General features: G+C 43.1%; 1 non-coding gene across 1 annotated transcript; it reads right to left on the bottom strand.

Moving 5' to 3' along the window:
• Positions 1-18,881: 18,881 nt before the first annotated feature.
• LOC113179891 (U6 spliceosomal RNA) lies at positions 18,882-18,985 on the bottom strand. The gene has a single exon (XR_003300392.1). It is a non-coding gene; the product is annotated as a U6 spliceosomal RNA (small nuclear RNA).
• Positions 18,986-20,108: the final 1,123 nt, after the last annotated feature.

Genomic DNA, 20,108 nt, shown 5'->3' with positions numbered 1-20,108 from the left:
CTCAGTACCACAGAAGTGTAAATAAAATAAAGATATTGTGCCCACCTAAATTCAAAAATAAATATTAAAAAAATAAAAACAAGCAAGAATGTGTAGAAGAAACATATATTTGACAAAAAGCTTCTACCTATAATATATAAAGAACTCCATAAAAATCATTAAGAAAAAACCAATCTTTTCTTGTTTTTAATGAGCCAAAAAAAATCTGAACTGACATTTCACAGAAGTTATCCAAACTGCCAATAAGATAAGAAAAATTAATCTATATGATTTACCAGGAAAAGAAAAGAAACAACACAATAAGGTAGGACTTTTTACCCACCACTATGAACGGCAATTAACATAGGAACAAGAATAAGAAAAAAAAATTGTAGTTTTCACACAGTGATTCTGGGAATATAAGGGGTATAATCAACCACACAGGACCTCTGGTTGGCAGTATCCAAGCTGATTCCTTCACTCCCCCTGAGACCCTTCCACTGCTAGGTAGACACTCAACAGACATGTCCACGGATCTATCTATAATTCACAAGAGCATTCTGTTATAGAGAAAAACTGGAACTACTCAAATGTCTATCAACAGTAAATGGATTTTTAAAAGTGTGATATTTGCAACCGTGAAATACCATGCCAAGATGAGAGAGACGAATAAAAACAATTACTACATCAGTAGTGCATGGGTGGATGTCCCAAGCAAATGGTTCGTGAAAGATGTCATATGCATACACAAAAAAGAAATGCTGTATAAAGTACATTTGTATAAAGTTCCAAAAACAAATAAATACAGTCTAGAATTCAGCTTGTAAGGAAACTTTTGAAGGCAGGTAATGAGAGGCAAAGGAAGGATCTGGGGGATTTTCTGGTTTCCATGTGGGTTACACAGGGGCTTTAATTTGAAAATACACAAAAGCCCTACCCTTAGGAGTTGTGAATTTTTCTATATGTATGTTAACCTCCAAAATCAAAATTTAACTAAAAATAATAGTAATGCTTTCTTATGCCTACACATGATGTATAGAGCAAAACAGATAAAGAATGTGATTTGCAGGGCTGGACACGTAGCTCGGTGGTAAAGTGTTTGCCTAGCAAGGGTGAGGAGCTGGGTTCGATCCTCAGCACTGCATAAAAATAAATAAAATAAAATGTACTGTGTTCATCTACAACTAAAAAAAATGTTAGAGTCTGTAAACAAGTCAGGATGGTGCCTGGCAAATGTTAGGGTCTGTAAACAAGTCTGGATGGCGCCTGGCATTTTGCCAGAGGGACTGGTTAATGTTAAGGTCTGTAAACAAGTCAGGATGGCGCCTGGTATTTTGCCAGGGGGAGTGGTTTATGAAGTGACGCCAGCGAGCCATTAAGTGTGGAGATTCCTTATTGGTTGACTGCTGTATCTAGTTTATGCTAATTAAGATAAGCTGTGTGGAATGTATAAATACCCCTCCGGTCCTACAATAAACGGCTCCCACTCCTGCTGTATCCCCCCCCCTGTTTATTTTGCTGCAGCCAGACTGCAGCAAAAAAAAGTGATTTTGAAGTCTGCATGCAGCACCCAGAGGTTTTCCTAAGACTCAAATCCAGTAGCTCCCCTGCTTTTTTTAAATTTTTTTTCCTAGTTGTAGATGGACACAATATCTTTATTTTTATTTATTTATTTTTATGTGGTGCTGAGGATCAAACCCAGGGCCTCATGTGTAAGAGGCAAGCTCGGTACCACAGCCCCAGCCCCTCCCCTGCTTTAACCACCTTAGTCTCTCCTGAGCTGGTCTTTGCCAACCTGACAGCAACATCTCCCTCCACTCCCTCCTCCTCCCCTCCCGCAGTCCCTCCCCAGCACTTCCTACTCACCAGGAGAGGCCGCAGGCTACACCACAGATTCTGGCCTTTAATAAACACAGACCCCTCTTCCTACCTCTTCTACCTCCTTCCCACCCAGCCCGACCCAGAGCTGTCGGTTTGCGAAGTCCTCCTGCATTCAGCACAGTTCATCATTGCAAGCCAACCTTCATGCAGGTTCCCACAGTCATGATGTGGCCACCCCGCACGTGAGACCAGATGCCTGTCTGCAACCTCTACACCTTTCAGCTCCAGAACGTGGGTTACATCTGGTTGATCCTTCTTTGGGTCACTAGTGCCTGGCACAAGGCCAGACACACAACAGCAACTCAGTCACTGTTAACTGAAAAAATAAGGCATGAAGTCAGAAGAGTTCCTAACACATTGAGCTAAGAAATTTCCTCCTCTATAAAATGAGATTTTTACACAAGCTGTCTAAATTCTCCTGTTTTTAAGCTGACTTTCTTTGGCAGAAAAACTGACCATGACTAGAGCTTAATAATCAAGCCATTTAAATTTCCTATGGGCCAAAGAATAATTAGATTTCAGTCCACATATAATTCTAAACTCTAAAATGCTTTAAGCTTCTCCTAATTATGTGTTCCGCTATTGAAACAGGAATTCTTTGAAGATCTGAAACTCTTCCGTCATTGTCTATAAAGAAAGGGAAAGGGAAAAGATTTAATTTGTCATGTTGCTGGTTTCTTACCAAAACTGCATCAGTCAACAGCATGGTCTGTCTCTAATGCCCCACTACCGTGAATGAGGTCTACCCGAAAGGAATCACCAAAAGATGTCTTACTTTTAAAATATTAAATGTTTTAAAACATCTTTTGTATGTGTTCAGTGTAAGATATGCTCAGTAACTTTTCTTCCCAGACATTATCATGACTAAGAGATCATAACAATTCCAATGGTGTTGGTGACGTCACAAGGTCGTCACTGCCATGTTATCCTTTTTCACAATCAGATGATCTGATTGGCTTTCCATGAAAACACCTTCCACTTATCAATATGTGGTTTGCAGCGGCTCACGGTCAGAATCGGAGTGAAGGACTTAGAGAACGCTAATCTGACTATCTGAATAAAGGCCTTGATGTTCTGACTTTAATTTTTCCTACTAGCTATAGTAATAATGTATCTGGCCATGAGACACACATCCATCTTCCATGTGTGACCTAAGGAAAGCACAGGATGGAGAGTTAGATCAACATACAGGGACCCTGTCTCCTTCCCTGCTTTCCTTACAATACTTACATAGTCATGCAAGGACCAGGTGACTAAGGCCCCATGGAGCCAGGCTCTGGACTTAACCCTGGAAATTTAATATCAAGCAAAACAGACACTGTCTCACAGTCCAGTGAGGACAATATCAAACAAAAAATCACATAAGTCAATGTAAAAAATAGCACAATCCCCCAGCTGCTAGCAAGCTCCTGCCCCACTCTCGTGCCTTTACTATTCATTCTCTACCTGGAAAAATACTTCTCAAATATAAACCAAATTATGCCCGTGCCCTCATCTCCAACCTCTGCTTTCTTTTGGCCCTGGAGCCTTTTGAGCAAATAAGTAGTATCTGATTTAAGTTTCAAAAAGATTGTTCTGGAAAACAGACTACAGGAGTCAAGGTCAGGTGGGAGACCAGTTAGAAGGTACCTGCAATAAAATAAAAGGGAATCCGTGGTAGATGGCACTCGGGTAGCAGAGGTGGAGGTGGTGAGAAAAGATCCACTCGAAGGCAGAGTCGACAAATGGGCATTCCATTGAAGCGTGGGAGCTGCAGAGCCGTCAAGGAGCACCCCCAAGTCGCGGCCTAAGCCACAGAAAGAACTTGCTAACCTGGGCAAGCCTGGGAGGAGGAGCAGTGCATCATCACGGGGAGTCAACGGCTGGTTTCTCTGTGTGCTGAGGAGATGTCCACTTAGACATGTGGGTGGACATGGGTGTGGAATTAAGGGAAGAGCGTTAGACTGGAAATTAAAATTTGATATTCATCAGCATATTAAAGTCATGGGACAAGATGAAATTACTAGGAAACAGGGGCAGACAAAGAAAGGGCCCAAAGCCTGGACTCCAGGCACTGCAGTGTTTTCAAGATCTGGAGGAACCAGCCAAGGGCACAGCAGAGAAGCGGGGAAGTGGGCAGAGAATCAAGACAGGCAGGTGTCCGGCAGCCAAGTGTGACGCACCAAATTATTCTTCAGCAGATACTCATCCCCCTCCTTTCCCAGAGGTGGAGGGAATGTGCCTGCTGTCCCGTCAGGCCCAGAGGGCGTGCTCCTGGCAAGATGAAAGAAGACTCCTAGGTGCCTGTGGATCTGACTTCACCTTTCCCCCAATAACCTGCCATGATGGGCGCATTCACAGAGTGACAAAGGTCCTTTCACTCTGAGTCCCAGAACAGATACAAAGGAGCAGTCCACGGCTTGGAGTCAGTGCCAGAGAAACATGGCCTGGAGCAGAGCCACCCGGCCAAGCTCACCCAGATCCACAGAAATGCAGCGGACCAGTGACACGCAAGCAGGGGCCTCAATGTGAGCCACCGAGTGCAAGGGTGGCTTGTAACCTAGCCCTACTAAGGCCATCTAATGATATGCCAGGTGAAGAAAATCTTTCAAAAAGGGATTGACTAACTGTGAAATGTTACTAAAAGGCAGGGTAAGATGAAGACTGGGACCTGATCCTGGCTGCATCAAGGAAGAGGAGCAGAGGAGGGGGTACGAACGCTTAGCTGCAAGTGCTACTAGAAAGGAGAGCAGAGAAACGGTGCAAAAGCTGAACAAAAATGTAGGCGTCACCAGCAAAAATGAGCACGCAACGACTTTCTCAACAGGACCCCGAATCTCAGGAAATAATGCCAAGAGTTAATAAACGGGATGGCATCAAACTGAAAACCTTCTGTGCAACAAAGGAAATAATTAGGAATGTGAAGAGAGAACCCACAGAATGGGAGAGAAATCTTGGCTAGCCAGTCTTCTGACAGAGGACTAGTATCTAGAATAAGTAAGAACTCAAGAACCTTAATGTCAAAAACCAAATGACCCAATGAATCAATCGGCGAATGAATTGAACAGACACTTTCTCAAAAGACGAAAAAAATGGCCAACAAATAAATGAAAAAAATGTTGGACATCATTAGCAATTAGGGAAATGCAAATCAAACCTACACTGAGGGTTCATCTCATGCCAGTCAGAATGGCAGCCATCAAGAAGACACATAATAGTAAATGCTGGAGAGGATGGAGAAAAAGGAACATTCTTGTGCTCTTGATGGAACTGTAAATCAGTACAACACTCTGGAAATCAGTTTGGAGTTTCCTCAAAAGACTAGACGTGAAACCACCTTGAGACCCAGCTATTATTTATTTAGCTGTATTTATCCTGAAGAATTAAAGTGATCATACTCTAGTGACACATGCACGCCCATGTTCATAGCAACACAGTTCACAACAGCGAACTATGGAAACAGCCTAGGGGTCCATCATCAGTGGATAAAGAAAATGGAGTGAATGGTGTTGTTTTTCAAGATGGGCAACGATGTAGCTTGTCAGGCTGCAGTTGGAAACCGATGGAAAGGACTCTGTAGTTGGGAGCACAAAGGCCAGTGCTCGTTAATGGGCAAGAAGGGAAGCTGCACAAGGTACAAGTGGGTAGAGGAGGTGGCATCAGAGAAGAACTCAGCACGTCCCGTCCCATGAGAGAAGGTGGTGTGAATGGGCTCAGAAGCAGGTGGGGTGACCGACCTATTGGTAGATGCCTGAAGTTCTCTAGAACAAGATCATCTGCAGAGGGCGAGGAGGAAGGAGAGTATAAATCTCAGGAGAGAAAGGAAGGTAAGAGATGATTAGGAAGGATAACAAACTCGGAACAGAGTAGGAAAGTGGAACGGGACTGCCCATCAGCATTTGAGCTCACCCACAGAGGACACTGAAGTCTTGACAGTCCTGTCTCAAAGTCAAACCACTCACGATGAAACAGATGGCATACGCTTACCCACTGCACTCAACTACTGCCAACTGCTGGAAGCAAATAAAAGAACCATTGGAGACATCTTCCAAAAAACAGGCAAAAGTCTGGAATATGTGGATCTGATGAAATAACAGTAAAATGACTTTGAAATCAATCAGATGTCACTCAAGCCACTATGGAACTGAGTGGAAGACGACATCTGAAGCAGTGGGGAGGCACAGCTTCAGGAGTAAATGCAAACCCAGCTCCTAGGGCCTCACTACTCCACGCGGCCCCCACCGGCTACTCCGACCACTGGGCTCCTGACCTGTGGTGTGTGCAGTTGAGGAGCTGCAATTTTAATTTTATTGAATTTCAATTAACTTAAAATTAGAAACTCAAGCCATGTAAAACGTTTTTCCTTCAAATGCAGTGTTGCTGTTTTGGATAACTACATCTCATTTTAACTGCGGGTAACTTAACATCCAGATTGAGATGTTCTGTTAGTGTAAAATACACACCAGATTTTCAAGACTGTGCAAATAAAAAAAGAAAGCTGATTAGCTCATTGATCATTTTTATACTGACTACATGTTAAAATTATAATGATATTTTGGATATGCAGGGTTAAATAAAATTATTTTTTTTACTTTTTTTAACATGGCTACCCAAAATTTAAAATTATATATTGGACAACTCCAATACTATCTGAAAACATGGTTTGGGGTTGTCTGTTGTTATGGCGACCACAGAAGGGCCAAGCCTGTCCATCAATGTCAGGAGAATTATTCACCATGTATGCAACCCAAGTACAGCATTCAAGCCTTAAATCTGTGATCAATAAGCAACCAGATCTTAATAAAAAACAGTCAAGCCACAACTTCAAATCAATATGGAACAGTCTGATAACTAAAGGTAACCTGGACTGGTACGTTCAGATCCCCTGAGATGATCAGCCTCCTTCTAGTGAGTAATGACTTCCCAATTTAGAGAAGTAGAATTCATTTAGAATATAGAAAAAAATCAGATGCATGCTAATGCTTTATAGAAAAGTTTAGAATTATATCAACTGTACAGTCTATGAATGGTTGTCATATTTTTAATGTTTAAGAGAACCTGACATTATCCTGACAGATTAGTCTTGTGATTCTAATTTAAAATGTGTGATAGGATGTAGGTAGACATCATTTATTTAGATTGAGATGCTTATGTGTACTTGATTGTGTCTAGACAATATTAATTTCATAAATGATGGAATATGCAAAGTAATTTGAGCTAATATTTGAGAAGGTTTTATTAATATTTGAGTCATAAATCTGCCCAATATGAACCTGATTTTTTAAATGGAAAATCAAATATATCAAATTTACATTTGCAATTTAAAATATTTAAGGGTTTAAATTTAACTGAGTTTATAAATTAAACTGATCATTTGAGGAATTAAATCTGTTCCATTTGGATAAGAGATTAATCCAAGAAAAAGTGATGGTGATATTCATATTTACCAGCTATATAAAAGGAATGACAAGACATGTAAGCCAAACTTAAAGACCTAAAGAAAATTGGATTTTTCTTTGTACCTGTGATAAATTAAGTATTAACTTTTTCTGTGCATAAAACTTACCCTTAATTTCACTAATAATCATGTACTTTACCAATATTAATTCATTTATTCCTACAACAACTGAGTAAGGTAATTATTATTCTCCCCATTTTACAGATAGTATGTTTGGATTGCGATAATAAAATACCACAAGCTGGATACCTTAGAAACACCAAAAATTTTCTGCCCATGGTTCTGTCAACTAGAAGTCCAAGCCCAAAGTACCGGCAGATTCAGTGCCTGGTGAGAACCCGATTCCTGGTCCATAAACGGCATCTGACCAGTGTGTCCGCACACAGAGGAAGGGGTCAGCTGACTCTCTGGGGTCTCTTATGAGGACTGTCATGACCTAGTCACTTCCCAAAGACCTCACTTGCTAACACCACCAGTGTGGGTGTCATGGTCTGGAGGTGAGGTGTCCCCCAAAAGCTCACGTGTGAGACGTGCAAGAGGGATCGGAGGAGAAACCACTGGGTTGTGAGAGTCTTACCAACCAGTGACTTAACCCCACAACAGGATCAGCAGCAGGGGTAACTGAAGGGTGGAGGTGGCTGGGGGAGGAGGGACTGGGGGCGAGGCTGGGGGTAGGTGTTTGTATCTGATGAGCAGAGGCCCCTCTCTCTGCCTCCTGATCAGCACATGAACTGCTTCCCCACCACACTCTTCTGCCATGATGTCCTGCCTCACCTCGAGCCCTGAGCAATGGAGCCCGTCCCCATGCACTTAGAACTCTGAAACCATGAGCCCTCAAATAAACTCTTCCTCCCCTATAACTGTTCTGGTCAGATCTTTTAGCTGCAGCATCAGAAAAGCTGACTAAAACACTGGGGGTGAGGATTTCAGCCTGCTGATTTGGGGAGAGCATAAGCATGCAGTCCATCCAATAATGAATGAAGGCACAGAGATTAAACTGCCCCAAGGTCATCAAGCTAAAAGGTGGCTGACCCAGTATTCAAATCCAGGCTGTCTGGCTTCTCAATTGTCCTTGAACATGAAAAAGACTCCCAGTGACAAAAATAACTAGGTGTTCATGAACGCAAGTTTTTCCATGCTGTGAAGATTTCAACTAAAAGTCTCTTGTTCGACTTTTTTCCCCCAGTAGTTACCAAGAAAGGAATTCCAGGGAAACCCCATGTTGTGCCGGAATGACCCAAATAAAAACAGCTTTCAAGGCTTCTCACCTTGTCCCTGACCCTGAGCTCCAGACCTGCAGCCTCCTAAGGCAAGGAACTGCCGTGTGGCAGAGAGCATGCTGACCTGACCCTGCCGGGAGTCCAGCCTGCGGTCCATTTACTGTCCTTTCATTTCGTTTCTTTTCATCTCTTGCCCCTCACATATCCCTCTTCCATGTTCATTCCCAATCCAGGACACAGCATAAAATAAGGCCAATTCAGGGGACATAAGATAAGTCCACTGAATTTTGTTTTCAATTTGAAAAATAACTTGATAAGGGTTCCCTCCCTCCTTCTACCCCCAACCCAACCCACATCTGCAGCAGGCAGTATACAAGGGTGGTCTCTGCTCCTTAACTCCTGAGAACCAGGCCTGCCTTTCCAATCTGCCCACCAGGCAGTCCCAGGCTGCGCCTTTCCAAAGCACACACCCTGACGAAAGTGCCTCCACCACAGCAGGAGAGCCTTCTTGGTCTGACGGTGATTAACAGAGCTATCAAAGTCATCTGCAGATTGTGCTTCATCCACACAAATCATGTTTTTACGTTTGCCAGTTTTATGCAGTCTTGGATAAGCTATTAATTAGCATTTTACAGATGAAGAAACGAGTTATGGTGACGATCAAAAGAGATAGATTATACAGCATGATGGGGTCTGGAACCAAGTAAATGCTCAATAAACAGAAGCTATTACTATATCATTAAAAGAAACAACAGAACTATGCTTAGTTACTTGCTTTTATAGACACCTATTATTTAACCTACTTTTTATATAGCTCAAATAAGAAAAGCCCCTGAAATTAAAATGCTTAATCATTCTTCTATGAAGACTGTGAGAATATGTGGGGTTTTTTTGGGGGGGCTCGGGGGACAGATGGGAGGTACTAGATAAAACACCAAGAACATTAAAAAGACAGGTGTAAATTATTTTGAAAGATCCATTTTCTGCTCTCTTTGGCTAGAATAATTGAAAGCTTAATCATAACTGTTAATAAAATTAAGTCAACCAGAGTTTTTTATATTTTTTAGTTATAACCTTTTAAGACATGAGCATCAAAAGTGAAACAAGTGGAAAACACAACTGTGATGTTTGATTTCTAATATTATGTTTCAAATAACTAAAAATCTAAATAATTTTATAGTGTCATCATGATACATTTTGACATTTCAGTAACGGAAGCAATAATATTGGAAGGAACCTGAGCCAGTTTCCTTAGACACTAAAACAATATTGACTTTGGAATTAGACAAAAACATGATGATTTTTCATGACATAAAAGCATCCTTTAAGTATGTAATTTAGAAGCCCACGTGTGTGTCCACCTTATCTTTGGTACTAGAAATAAGTCAGACAGTTGATCTTGAGTGTTTATAATCTAAGCACAAAAAAAATAGGTACATGCATTTTTTTAACACAACCTGAAAAGTTATTTCTAAAGAGGACATGCCCAGAGTTCCATTGAAAGAGGGAGAGGGGAAGAAAGAAATATCAGTTCTTGGGACAGGTCAGAGGTAGCCAAGGAAAGAACAGGTGAGCCCAGAGAGAGGATGGTCCCACTAGGTAACACAAATGGATAGACACTTCCAACATATATGAGTATACATAATAAATGACCAGCCAACTGCCTTGAGAGGTATGTTTTTTTGTAAATTATTCTAATTTGTATGTACAGAAAAGAATACTGGTACATCTCACATATGTACAAGAAATCTGCCATGTTCTATGATTTGGGGTTTTTTTTCTTTATATTAAAAAGACAAAAAATAATGAGAAGAAAAAAATCCTAAGTGTAATAATGAGTGCCATTATTTCTATACTTAGTACATCAGTGAATAGGAAATACAGCTTGCTACATTGCTTGACATAAGAAAGGATGCCGGTATATTCCGTGTACCTTTAGGTCAACGTAACAGAGAGAGAGCGCGAACTTGTTATCACACCAGTGTCTACCTCATAGGGTTAATTGAGAGGCTAAATGAGTTAATGTTTGTGAAGTACTTAGCACAGTGCCTGGCCCACAGGGACTGAAATGACTGCTTGACTGATCCATTAAAAAAAAGATGGAAATCAAAATGACTGTGAGTCTCAGGAAACCAATACATAACAAGAAAAAATGCCAGAAAAAACCACACAGAAACCTTTTACTGTAGATGTATAACTCAGAGCTTAAGTAAACAGCTCTTCTTCGGTAAAACTACCTGGCACATCACGTAGTGATCAAACTGTGCACGATGCCAGGCCTGCCTTGAACGACTTCGGTGTAAGGGCAGGAAGACCGCAGGTCTAATAGTACTCAGGAGCACAAACCCCCAATCAAATACCTCAAACATGCTAGACAAACACCTGGTTCTGTTGTATGGTCCATTACTGTTCCAATTACCTAAGTCGTGTACCTGACAATTAGGTTACAGGACCCTCACAAGAAAACCCTTGTTCTGGGGCCTTTGTTTGTGGTTTACAACATTCAAAGTATACTTGACCAGCAATTCCAAGGAGTCACACCTAGTTGGTCCAAGGAAGGGTGACGGTTAGTGAGCAGGTCCACCTCCAAAACTGCTACTAGGTAAACAAACCATGTCAAGGGCCTGGGAGTCTGGCCCAGATTGGGTTAAAGCGAAGATCAGAGCTATGGAGGCCCTCTTCCTCCCCGCCCTTGACCACTGCACAGGCTCTCAGTCTGTACCAACCTCCTCTGAAACACCTTTTAGCTCACTGAAGCCCCCACCTCTTAGTCCTTGGGTTTTCATTTTCAAATGCCTAGAAGGGAAGAAGCGGGATCCAGCTCAAGACACAGGGAAATGAGCCGTCAATCACCCAGCAGGATCCCAAATTCCTCTATCCACCATGCCATCTCTGTAAAAGTTCAAAATGGGAGATGTAAGGATTACAGTAGGTTTTTAATGCATGCAATTACACATTATCTAAGTTTCAAATATTTTTCTGGTTGAATTACAAAGTAACCAAATCACGTTTTTAAAAATAAGGACTAAGAATATGAACATTCTTAAGGAACACTAGGAAATGAACTGGTCACTTTTCCCCCTTTTAAAAAAAAAAGGCTACAAACTAAACCACAGGAGAAATTTTGAGTAGGTATTGTACATAATGAGTTATACATAAAATTAAAGAAATAACCATAGCTAGGAAACAAGTAAGTCCTCATCCATAGACGCTCAGATGACTTCCATCAGGTAATGGGAAAGATCAGAAGGAAACACTTGGTCCACATTTGACTGGTGTCCAAAACCACACTATGGAACTGCCACAAAGAACTGGCAGATAATAGAATCAATCATCTACCTTGAACTATGTTTATGGTCACGAAAAGACGAATGCAGACATTTTCCCTAAGCACTTGTGGTTTGTAAAATGGCTTGAGACATCTTCACTTTAATTGAGAACACAAAAAATGGACCGTGCAATAGTTTCTCCACCTCCATCAATCATTATTAATAATCCATGCCACTAAACACCACATCCTGTCACCACGCACGTGCCTCCGTGCCTTTTCTCAGCACAGTGGTTATGATGGATACCCACTGTGCACAGCGGGTCAGTTAACAATACCTTACATCTAGAGCAGTTTTCCCTGTGCTCTCAGGGTCCCATTCTTCTCCCCAGCCACAAATCTCAACCTAAGTGTTTTGGTAATAAAGAAATCATTAAAAAACGATTATCCTTCACAAATGTGCTTTTATAAATGCTATAACACATTACACTAGAGGCTAAATCACCAACCAGCAATCATGTTATCACAGTGCAACTAGAAATTGCAAGAGAATGTTGACCCAGAAACAGCAAACAGCAGCTTCAGTGGCTTTAGCTGCCCGTGCAGGCTTATGTGGTAACAAACAACTGCCTTTCGAAAGCACAAATATCGTGGTGAGCCAAAATTAAAGAAGAATACTCCTTATTTTCTGTCTTTGAATATGCTTTATAAATTAAATCCCAGGATTCTTCAGATAGCATCATGAGTGTGGTAACAATTATCAGACTGTATTTTACAACTTATGCCAAAGACTAAGACCAGTTTTACTTCGTAAAATGAAGACTCTGAAGCCTACAAACACAGAGGAAGACTGACCTTTCGGTGAAACAGCTAATGACTTGTGTTTTACACCTGAGGTCATTGCTTGCTTCCACCAGGCTGCTGATCTAAACTGTGGACTCAAAGCACTCCTTCTATTTGCATTTCCTGGAAGATACCCTGGACATCAGAGTATGTCTCTCTGATTGTCTGATTACACATACCTCAGAATACAGAACACATACCAGCATGCCTGATCATTGTTGCTCTCTGCACTGACACAGTTCCATCCCATGCTTCAGAGCTTCATAATTAAACCACGACAACAAAGCAGTGCCTGCAATACATGACTGTTTATTTCTGTTTACTGACTCTATTTTTTGGCAGCAAATGATACACCTTTGAAGATGCAAAGCTATATTGAACCTTGTGCCTGTGTGAGCTGGCAGAAAAGCAAAATATGAGCCCTTAATGTGCTAAATTAACATTGGATATTTCCATTCTTCGGGGCTCATTGTATAAGCCATAGCATAAATATTCAGGCTAGAACTCAGGGCAGGTTTTATCTGGCTGAAAGCCTGTACAGAGTCCTTGTACTTGAATGCAGATTGGCTAACAAAGATCTGAATAAGGCTGTGCTCCTGGTAACCTTAGAAAGAACACAAAAATAATATTTTAGTACAAAAGATGAAACTAGGGGCTAGGGTTGTGGCTCAGCAGTAGAGTGCTCACCTCGCATGTGCGAGGCCCTGGGTTCGATCCTCAGCACCATATAAAAATAAATAAATAAAATAAAAATTGTGTTCAACTACCATTAAAAAAATTTAAAAAAAAATAATAAAGATTAAACTACACTCTGATTCTATAGAATATGCCTAGGCTTCAGTATTCTGATCACCTTTCATGCCTAAATGAGAAGAATGCTTATTTTCTCTCCTGGTTATCTTCTCAAAACCGATTAAAATGAAGTAATTCATTTTAATCACTGTACCATTTCATTACCATCATCAAAGAGTATTTAACAGAGAATCTGTGAATCAATCTGCAGGTAAAATTCAGTTTAAAAACAAACCCAATTGTGAAGTGATCTGCAAATTGTTGTAACTTAAATCCATTAGTTTCCAGTACAGTCTTCTAATGAAGTAGCATAACTTAATTGCTAGCAAATATGAACTTAGAAACCTACTAATCAGCAGGCTGACAGGTGTTGAAATCCCAAAAGATGAAAAAGGAATATTAGATAATTACTCTATGCTGACACCTCTAGTAGCTGTAATATCGAAAATTCTAATCAATTTAACTGCAATTCAAAATGATCAATGCCACCGTTTGATTAACTGCCTTCTAGTAAAAATATAATTATTTGCATTGCCATACAGTGATCTCTAACTGACTCATTCCAACTTACACCTTGTTCTTCTAAGTTGGGTATACAATTACACCAGTTGGGTCATTTTGCAGTTTTCAATAGGACATTTCCCCCCAATTAAAACAAATCATATTAACATCTGTGCAATTTCCTTCCAAATCCATAAGCAGTATTTCTGAAAAAGAATGTTTTCTTTCACATTACCACATGTAAGGTGATTCTTAGGTACCCAAAAAGCAAGTCTTCGTGATCTCATGCTTAATTAATTATCCTTTGGGTCTGCAACAAACTAAACCTCACGGGAATGACCGCAAGACTTGGGGCCACTGAAGAGGAGCGGGTACCCAGAACTTGAGCAATTCCCGGAGCCAGTGCCCAGACGCCCTTGGCAACTGCATCCCGGAGCTCCGCGCTCACAAACTGTGCCAACGCCGCCCAGCTACCTGCCTCCCCAGGTGCTCTGCACAGCTTCCCCACACATCAAAACACAGGCATCCCCCAGCTCCTAAAGCCTCAGTGCAACACCTTCCAGAAACCACAGCCACGACCTCAGGCGCCCCGTGTGCCCTTAACCAAGTCCAGCTCTCCCTCCGCCCGGGGGTGCGGGGTGGGGGTGGGGGGAGGACCGCGGCTCCCTTCCCCGGACCCCGTTACAGGTCCAGGTGAACCTCCAAAGATCCAGGTCTTTCAGACTGAAAATCCCCACGAACTTCAGATGACACCTCCCCATGCTTCCGCCACAGGCAAGAGAATGGGCTGACTTTTCAGAGATTTATTAAAAATTCTTTAAAATCTCGTCCTGGCCCCGCGTCCGTTCCCCCGGCCGCGCTCCCTCGCAGCCTCGCGGAGGAGGAGCCGGAAAGTCTGCTGCATACCTTCTTTCCCAGAGCCCCGAGGACGAGGCGGACGGAGACCCACACTCAGACAGCGGCCGGCGGCGAGCGGACCGCGCAGGTGGGTCCCGCCCCGCGCCGCCCGGCGGCCGCCCGCGCTGCCCTCCGCTGGGCGGCGGACCGGCCCCGCCGAGGCCCCCCTGGAGGCGGCGCCGCGCGGCCCCAAGTTTGCGGCCGGTCCTCGGCGGGCGGGCGGGCGGGCGGCTGCGGCGTCGAGGGCGGCGGCGGCTGTTCCCGGCGGGGACAGGCCCTCGGGGACCCGGGCGCCGCCCCGCGCCCCTCCCCCTCACCTGGCCCGCGGCCGCGGTGGTGGCCGAGGCGGCGGGAGGACCGGCGGCCGCTCTGGCGGCGCCCGGGAGGGGAGGAGGCCCGCGGAGGAGGAGCTCGGGCGGGCGGCGGGTGGCTTTGTCTGCGCCGCGCCGAGCGCCGACCCTGCGTCACCATGGCAACCGCCGGGCCGGGGGCCGGGCGCGCACCCCCGGCCGCAGCGTCCCGGGCCGGCCGGCCCCGCCCCTCGGTGGCCGCACGGCTGCGGGGGGACCGCTCGGGGACCTCCCCGGCCTCCCGCGGCTGCAGCGGGAGGCGAGCGAGGGAAGCGAGCCGGGCCGGGCTGCACCCCGCCGGCACCCCTTTGCCTTCCCGCACCGGACACTGGGAGCCCTGGCCACCCCGCCGCCGCCGCCGCCGCACCTTTCTTCCTGGGAGCCTCAAACTGCAGATTCCCTCGAGGGAGAAGCGGCAGCCCCGCCAAGTGATAAAGTGTTGAGCAACTGGTACGCGGTGCTCCTGTCGCTGCCGCAGCAGCGCCCGCTGCCCGGGACCTCCCGGCCCTGCTCGCCCGCCGCCCGCGCTCGCACCGGGCCTCGCCGGGGATCGGGTCCCTGACCTGGAGGGCTCCCCGGGAGAGCGGCCGCGGGCGTGGCTCTGGGAGTAAACAGGAGACGGTGTCACCCACAAGCTCAAGCGCAACTTTCAGGCTGCAGCGTCAATCTCCTGCTGCTACTCTGCTTGGCGACCGGCTGCGACTGCTGAGCATCTACCGCGAGCACCGTGACTCTGTGCCAAGGACCAGCTGTGCACTGGAGGCAGTGGCACTGGGGAGGGGAGGGATGCTCCTCTCGGCTCGGGCTAGGCATCCTCCACGAGGAAGAGGAAGGGAAAGTACTAGGAGACCCTGGTCTTGCTTCCTCTAAAGGATAGAGCAAGAGGGCAGCCACCCTGGGGTGAATGAGTCCTCGCTCCCTACTGTGTTTTCTGGAAAGATCAGTTACTGAATCCCAAACCTATGGTGTCTTCCTTCAAACCCCTGGGAGCCTGGCATTTATTTTCCAGTATTTGTGACTCACCAAAGGAATGTCAGTAACACAATAAAACCCTGAAGAGCTGAGTCTTCTGGACTTGCTACCTATTTGAGAAGCCCCAAAGCAAGACAATGTGATTACCAACTGATGCCACACACATTAACTAATGAACATATAAGATCTGTTTTGTGAAAGAAAAGGTGGCCCACTTTCTTATGATGAGAACACTGGCGTTTTGAGGTGAAGTCAAAAGAAGGGTCTTTCTGGCAGGCCGTTAAGTGATTTGCCAGCACCCATCAAAATTCAAAATGCATGTACATTTCCCCCCACCTATCTCAATTCTAGAGTCCTGTTATACAGAAATATACAAATGTGTAATGAGACATAGGCAAGGATGTGCATTACAAGAGTTCCGTAATAGTAAAACTTGGAAATAATTTCTATGTCCACCAATAGTGATATGGTCAAATAAATTAGGCACACCCACTACCCTGTATTCATTTGAAAAAATAAAATCTATAAAACACAGAGAAATATATTGGTTTAATCTTGAAAGAAAATGAGGGTTTTAGACAACAGTCATGGGATTATCCCATTCTGTAAAAAAAATCAAATATATATATATTACACACACACACATACAGTGCTATGGTTTGGAAAAGATTTGTCCCCAAAAGTCATTGCTAAAAGCTTAGTCCCAATTTAACACATTGATGAATGTCACTGCTGGGAGCTTGGTCCCAATTCAAGGGCAGTGAGATGCATTGGAAACTTTGAGAGGTGGAGCCTAGCAGGAGGTGATCAGGTCTGTGACTGCCCTTAGGCATTGGTCTCACAGGCCTGGTAGGTCTCACAGGGTGGCTTAGCTCCTGCAAAAGCCTGTTATAAAAGAGCAAACCTGGCCCTTCCTGACTCCCTGGCTTCCTCTCCCACCATGTGATCCCTCTTGCACAGGCTCTGCCATGTGATACCATCCAACAGGAGGCCCTCACCAGAAGCTAATGCCAGCACCATGCTCTTGGGCCTCCAAAACCCTGAGCCAAAATAAACCTTTTTCTTTCAAAAAGGCCGCTGCCTCTGTTGTGTTGTTACAGGGACACAAGACGGAAGGAAGGAGGGAGGGCGAGGGAGGGGAAGACAAAACAGAAGCGGTGGTTACCTATTAACTAGAGTAAGGACTATATACAATTTCTTTATTGTTTAGCTTGTTTTTTAAAAAAACAAGTATTATTAATAATTTATCAATTAAGAAGCAAAAACAAAGCTACCTTATAATAATGTTCATTGGCCTATATATTCATGCCTAAATGGAGTCTGAACCCAGAAGAGAGAAGGGCCATCGAGTTGGCCACCCCTGCCCTCAAATGCTGAAGGTTTGGAAAAGTCTGCATTGAATACCCACTTGGCAAGTTCCTAAGGGACTCACCTTTTTCTGTGAGGGGTACTTCTACCCACTTGTTTTTGCCCAGAAGGTTTAGCTTTATCGTAAGTTCTGCTTCCATTCTCTCTTAGACAAAATTACAAGACTGTGAGGAGGCTGTCATTCTAAAATGTGCCCCGTTACTGGCAGGGAGAATCAATTCAACCAGTGACCGCTTTTTGTCCAGTTAGCTAACTGAAATGAAGGTACTCCCGAAGCTTAGGAGTTTCTGTGTGGATGGTTAACTGGTTTTTCTTAGTCTCACCATGTTGGAAATAAGATTGAAATAATAAACTTGCTTTCCTATAGATTGTCTGGAGCCATATAATCCCATCCTACAGCCACAAGCCATATGTGAATTACCAAGTGGCCACCAGCTAATCTGAATTGACATGTTCAAATGTGCCAAATACACACCAGATTTTGAAGACTTAAAACTGTAACTTTGGGTGTGGGGGATACAAGGGATGGAACTCAGGGGCACTCAACCACTAAGCCACATCCCAGCCCAGTTTTGTATTTTATTAGAGACAGGGTCTCACTGAGTTGCTTAGTGCCTCGCTAGTTGCTAAGGCTATCTTTGAACTTGCAATCCTCTTGTCTCAGCCTCCTGAGCTGCTGGGATTATAGGTGTGTGCCACAGTGCCCAGCAAAACCATAACATATATCTCACTAAAGTGATAATACCTCACTTAAAACATTTATATTGATTACATATTGAAATAATATTTTGGATTTGTTAGGTTAAGTAAAATATATTATTAAAATTCTAACATTTTGTCATTTTTCTAACAAAAATTACAAGAAAATTTTGAATCACATGTGGCATATTGGACAACTCCATTTTAGAATTGGTGGGGTTTTTTAAATTTTTTTGTAGATGTAGTTGGACACAATAACTTTTTTTATTTGTTTATTTATTTTTATGAGGATCAAACCCAAGGCCTTGCCACTTGCAAGGCAAGCGCTCTACCGCTGAGCCATAACCCCAGCCCCTAGAATTGGTGTTTATGGTAAACTATGGTTAACAAATATAAAGCTAGCTAACCTTCTTAACCTTTACTTAAAATTAGTTACCTCATCAATGCTCCCCAATTCATAAACATGCTATCACAGGGCAATTTATGTTGAATAATTTTTAGTTATTAGAAAACTAGAACATGCAAAATTAGCTCACGGGCTTATATTTTAGAAAGATTTTAGTGTAGACGCTAAAGTCAGATTACCTGGCCTGAACTTCTGCTCCACTGTTTATCAACTACATCACTCTCAAGAAATTTCTTTTAATATTTTTATTAGTGCATTATAGTTTTACAGTAGTATGGACTGCTTCAAGAATTTGCATGTCACCCTTGTATAGGAGCCGCACTAATCTTCGTGTTGTTCCAATATTAGTATATGTGCTTCCAAAGTGAGCACTCATGAGCAATTTAATACATCTGTTCCTCAGTTTCCTCATCTATCAAATAGGGTTCATCATGGCACACTCACCTCACTGAATTGTTATAAAAAGAGGAAGATGCATGCACATAAATTTCTAGGTTGCTCGATCATATACAATGCTGAGTACATTTTAGTTATTATTACTAGACTTTGTTGGGACTTTCATTTACTCTACCAATTTTCGTCTCAGGATACTGTGTACACAGTATCTTTTTTCTTTAAATGGTCTCATTGGAATGGTAACTGAGTCAGCAAAATTTTATTCCCTTTCCCTCCAACAGGTTATAAAGTTGTCAAAGTATTCTGATCCATTTTAAGTGAACAAAATAAACCAAACTTTCAATTAACAGGTCAGTGTTTATAATAATTTCATTTGATAAATATTAAATTTTCCAAGTTTAATGAAGCAAATATCCTCACGTGGTTTACAACCAATTTATTATAATGGAATCCTAATATGCAAAGTAAATAATTCATCCCTACTGAAGCATTTGTGTAAAATTTTTCCTGTTCTATAATTGGGATTTTTGTCCCCTTAAAGTCTTATTTTTTTCCCTAATTCACAATAATAGCTGATATTTGTTGCACACTATGTCCAAGGTCACAATTTTCAATTATTTAAAAGCAAAATTATGAAATTTAGATACTAGAGATTGAACTCAGGGGCACTTGACCACTGAGCCACATCCCCAGCCCTATATTTTATTTTATTCAGAGACAGGGTCTCATTGAGTTGCTTAGTGCCTCGCCATTACTGAGGCTGGCTTTGAACTGACAATCCTCCTGCCTCAGCCTCCGGAGCCGCTGGGATTACAAGCACGTGCCACCTCGACCAGCTCACCTGCTCACTCTTAATCTACTCACTACAGATTTAATAAAAGGGAACATAATCAAAAACTAGGAAAAAAAATCTCAAAAAAATATCATTAAATTATTTGAAAGCTTCAGCCCAAATATGCTCTAACCCACGGAGCTACGAATTTTAGAATAGGCAGGGGGGGAAAGCAAGCTTCCATGTTCTCTCATTACAACCTCATTAAGCTACGGTGCCTAACGCCCCTGTCTCCTAGTTATCTTCCGACACTGTGTAATGAGGCGA

Source organism: Urocitellus parryii, chromosome 8 (genome assembly GCF_045843805.1).
Source record: "Urocitellus parryii isolate mUroPar1 chromosome 8, mUroPar1.hap1, whole genome shotgun sequence".
NCBI classification, from domain to species: Eukaryota; Metazoa; Chordata; class Mammalia; order Rodentia; family Sciuridae; genus Urocitellus; species Urocitellus parryii.
Note: the sequence above shows the minus strand (reverse complement) of the source record. Positions and strands in the feature narration are given on the sequence as shown.